Source organism: Prionailurus bengalensis, chromosome C1 (assembly GCF_016509475.1).
Source record: "Prionailurus bengalensis isolate Pbe53 chromosome C1, Fcat_Pben_1.1_paternal_pri, whole genome shotgun sequence".
NCBI classification, from domain to species: domain Eukaryota; kingdom Metazoa; phylum Chordata; class Mammalia; order Carnivora; family Felidae; genus Prionailurus; species Prionailurus bengalensis.
The window spans coordinates 77,764,242-77,769,516 of NC_057345.1; positions in this window are offsets into that span (position 1 = coordinate 77,764,242).

Below are 5,275 nucleotides of genomic sequence, written 5' to 3' on the forward strand. Positions count from 1 at the left end.
GAGGAAAGGGACAAATCCTCAGCTGGGATATCTGAAGAAATGGAACCTTCACTAACTTTGGAGGATGCATAGGTACAAACAAAAGATAAAAAGAAGACACACACACACGCACACACACACACACAGGCCTGTGGAGTCTGAATAAACATGCTGTGAAGGAAAAATAGTGAAGGCACTGGTCTGACCCTAAAGAAAACTTTGTGTTACATAGTTACCAACATCCCTAAGTAACAACTATTAATTCAACCCACAAGTCAAAAATTACTAAATTTTTATTTAATAATTAAATGTCAAGTATATGCCCATTTATATTATTAAACTGAATTTTATAATCAAAATTCAACAATCAACCCATCTTCAATTTGCTCTTGGAGATATAAATGTAACCATATAAAACCTAAACTCTAACTGTTCATTAATTCCACAGCTATTTATTGTGTCTCTACTATGTGGACAGCACTGAGGATAGGACATAGGGAAAGGGGGAAAAAAACCTACTGTAAATTAAATGAGCTAACATAGTCAGGCCCACTACGCTAGGCACCTTACATGTTTTATCTCACTTTATCTAACTCAATCCCTCACGCCAAACCAAGCAAGAACTGTGTCCATTTCACATTTTTGAAATAGAGACTGAGTGTCAGAGATACTGAGTAATTCATGCAGGCTACACAGCTAGTATAAAGTTTATAAATAATTTGAGACACAAGATACAGTCATTCAAAGAAGTAGTTACTGCACACTTAGTATAAAAGATACAAAGAAGAAGTTAAAGATTGTACAAGTATATAATTGAGGAGAAATAACTTTGGCAAGGATTATAACAGGCTTTACAGATTAATGTGACCAAATCTAAATTAGTGGTTTTCACTCTGTTGCACATTGTAGTCAAATGGGGGAGCTTTAAAAGAATCTGATGTTTGGGGGCACCTGGATGGCTCAGTTAGCTGAATGTCCAACTCTTGATTTCGGATCAGGTCATGATCCCAGGGCCACGTGTCAGGCTCCTCACTGAGTGTGGAGACTGCTAAAGATTCTCTCTGCCCCTCTCCCCTCCTTGTGTGTTCTCTCTCTAAAAAATAAAATAAAATAAAATAGTAAAGTATAAAGTAAAGCAGGGTAAAATAAAATAAAATAAAATAAAATAAAATAGGAGTTTGGATTTTTGATGTTTGGATTCCACCCCCAGAAATTCTTTTTAAAAAATTTTTTTTAAAAATGTGTTTATTTATTTTTGAGACAGAGAAAGACAGAGGATGAGCAGGGGAGGGGCAGAGAGAGAGGGAGACACAGAATCTGAAGCAGGCTCCAGGCTCTGAGCTGTCAGCACAGAGCCCGATGTGGGGCTCGAACTCACAGACTCACAGATCATGACCCGAGATGAAGTCGGATGCCTAACCGACTGAGCCACCCAGGTGCCCCTCCACCCCTAGAAATTCTGATGTAATTGATCTGAGGTGTAGTTTGGGCTTCAGAATTTTTAACAGTTTCTCAGGTGATTCTAACGTGCAGGCAAGGTTGAGAATCAGTGTTCTAGAACAGTGCTTCTGGGGCTCCAGAAATCATACAAATAACTGGGAGACCCTATTATACTGAAGATTCTGATTCAGTAGGTCTGTGGTGGGGCCCAGATTCTTCATTTCTTTCTTATACCTGTGTCCTAAAATGGCAGCATGCATAAAATGCTAATGGGACCCAAAGGAGGGGTATTACTGCCTGGGGAGAAAATGGATTAAGCAAAATAACTGATACCTCCCTGGCCTGAGCATGGGTTTTGGACTTAGGATAATACAATCTGTTCACACCAAAACAGATCTCCCCTCCCCCCACCTCTCCCCCCCACCCCTGCCGCAAAGTTAACTACCCTCTCGAATGCTCTTATCTAAGAAAACCCAATTTTCATCACCCCATGCCCCATCTGCTAGCTCTATCCTTCTAACTCAACCATATACTTCAATTATATCAATTCTTACACTACAGAGAGAGTTCCAATCCATAGTTCCCAGCACTTTGTATTTTGTCTATGTATCGACCTGTCTATCTATATACCAGTATCTATCACCTTCCTATATAACTTTTCCTTCTTGCCTCCCAAAGATTCCATGGTGCATTATTCCAAACACTTCGTTGTAAACACCCTCACTTGCCCCTGTGATATTTATCCTTAGTTAAATCCAACCATTCTTTTCCATGTCTGCATACTCTTGACTGAGGTTGAGAAAAATCATACCAGTATGCCATCTGGACTGTATATATTTTTAAAGTTTATTTATTTTGAGAGAGAGAGAGAGAGAGAGCAGATGACAGAGAGAATCCCAGGCAGGCTCCCTGGCACTGTCAGCGCAAAGCCAAACTCAGGGCTCAAGTCCACAAACCGTGAGATCACGACCTGAACCGAAACCAAGAGTCAGACACATAACTGACTGAGCGAGCTACCCAGGTGCCCCCAGACTACTTTAAATTGAAAATGGGCACTCAACCGTGCTGGCAATAGTACAATCTTTCCACAGTTCACCTTCTTACTCTCAGAATATCTCTCAAGTCTTCTCACTCCTCCAACCTCTTATACCCCCTCTTGCCTCATTCTCAGCTGAAGACCTCATCTCATTTTATTAAGAAAATGTATGTGATCTGGTTGGAACTACTTTATCCCCCCACCCACACACAAACCACCTGTGAAACGCCCAGAGTCTAAGAGACCCCCAAAAACGAACCACCAGAGTCCAGAGTCAAAGCTAAGCAGCAAGGGTCATTTATTGCAGGTTCGAACCTGGACCTCTGCGCCCCTGTTGCCGGTGATGCCAAGAGGCCCTGAGAGAGGTTTTTACACCCCTTTTATAGACAGGTACAAACAAGTCATGGGGAAATCAGGAATTTTCCACAGTTACAGAGCTGCGATTGGTTGGTGTTTAAAGTTGGACACTTAACAGTATTCGATTGGTTCCTGCCTTTAGGTCAGACCACAACCGGGGGTACGGGTATCACAATGATTGATCAGGAATACACGGATGTGCCAAGCAACAATGATTGATCAGGAGTACACGGATGTGTAACAATGTAACAATGGTTGATCAAGAATATACAGATGTGCCAGGCAATAATGATTGATCAGGAATACATGGGCGCGCCAAGCAATTGTACAGAAGCGGAACAAGCTGGTTAAGCTTGGTTAGGTTTCAGTTTGCCGTAACTTAAGCTTTTAAGTTTCAATTTTCTCAGGCCTTTCACCTGCATCTGAATTCATCTTATGTTTTTCCCTTGTGTTAAAAGGATGGGAATCTGGGTTGTTCTCAAAGGCCCACTTATGCTTTGGATCCATTCCTTCATTCTCCCCTATAATTTCATTCCTGTAGGTATTCCCCTTTTCTCCAACATCAACAATTTCTTTCTGTACTACATCATTCCCACCATAATATAAAGCATTTATCTGCCAGCACAACAGTAAAAAAAATTTCCTTTGCTCTACTTAACCCACCAGCCACCATCTTATTTCTCTAATCGTCATCCTCCTTCCCACCAAAAAAAAAACAACCAAAGAAACAAAACCTTAAGACTTGTCGCTGATTGTTCATCTTTTGTTCTTCAACACACTTGTCTTTCTGTCTCACTACACCTTGAAATTATTCTTGCCAGAGATTCTAATGATTGCCATGTTGCCAAATCCACTGGTCATTTCTGTGTCCTCACTACTTCACTTCTGTGCAGTACTTACCATAGTTGATCACTTCCTTTCAATTGTAAAACTTCCTTCTCTTGAATTCTATGACATCACCTTCTTACCTCACAGGCTGCTCCTTCTTGGTCTCTTGCTGGCTCTTCTTTCTTCCTCCTCCGCCTAACTTTGAAATGTTGGAGGTTCTCATAGACCAGTTCTCTCTCTGAAATCTGCTTAGATAATCTCATCTAGCCCCAAGGTTTTAAGGTTCATATATAAACTCATAATTGCCAGTTTTATGTCTCCAACTGAGACTCCATTGCAGACCAATATATCCATCTGTTTACTTGACATTATTACTTGGGTACCTAACAGGCATCTCAGACTTGATTATTGTCAATGCCTACCAACCAAACACCACTAGGAATAAAACTGTAGTTGAACAAGTTGGGTTTATTGTTTCAGTAAGTGAGAATACCCACCGTGGAGAACCGTGGGTATCTCAGTAAGAGTGTTAGACGTTTGGAGTTGTTAGGTAATTTAGGGGAGGGTTCAAGGAAGAGGAACTTTATTCTGGATTGGAAGTTGTAGGGAGGCAGGAGTAATTTTATAGTTGGGTATTTTAATAAGGAGTATTATTTACTGGGCTGAGACTATAACTGTAATAGGTAAAGAAGCAGCAGTCACTCATATTAGCCAGGATAGGAAAACATTCGCTCATTTTTGTGGTTTGGACAATGTTCTTGTTTTGCCTATGTTCAGATATGATTACAGATATAATTACAAAAATAATTTTTATTTTTGTCTTGATTTATCGTGGTCAGAGTGACTTTGTCTGATGTTGATGTTCTGTGAATTTACAGTCACACACCCCGCCAATACACCAAGTTCATTTCTACCTTTGCACTTGCTCTATCCTTTGCCTGGCAATCTCTCTTTGTTGGCTCCCATCATGGTGCCTCCTTCCTAGTCACTAACACATCCTTCTACTTTCTTTCAGAGCACAGATGAATATCTGAAAGAATGTTGTTCATTTGTTCATTTGTTCCTTACTGGAATTTGTTCCTCCTTACTGGAATTTTACTTCACAAAGAGATGGTGGTTCTCTGTGGTGTTCACCTGTGGAACCTCAGCTTCCAGAAACCTGCCTCGCAGCCACAGGCTCAATAAATACACTGACTGAATCAGTGTTTGAATGTCTCTGGGCTCATTTCTGCGAATAAAGTCATAAACAACCAACAGTTGCAGGTTTTGTTTGTTTTACTGAAGTAGGGCACTCAACAAAAGGAAGTGAAAAGCAGGGGGTCAACAAAAGGAAGTGAAAAGCAGGGGGTCGGGAAAGTAACCACCTTTTACTCAGAGTGTGCCGGGTTTCTTGGGTGGCCACGGTATGTCAGGATGTGTCAGTACTCCTAGAACCTGAGACTTTTCTATTTCTGAATTATCTTTCCTGATAATTGGGCTGGATCCTTAACCTCACGGTTCACTATTCTTTAGCAAAGAATCATTCCCGGGCTTTATTTCTGTAACCGCTCTTTTAACCAACCATCGCCTAGGGGAGAAAACCCAACCCTATCGCGCAAGCGCTCAATGGCTGATGCCGCGGCACCGAGGCCTTTA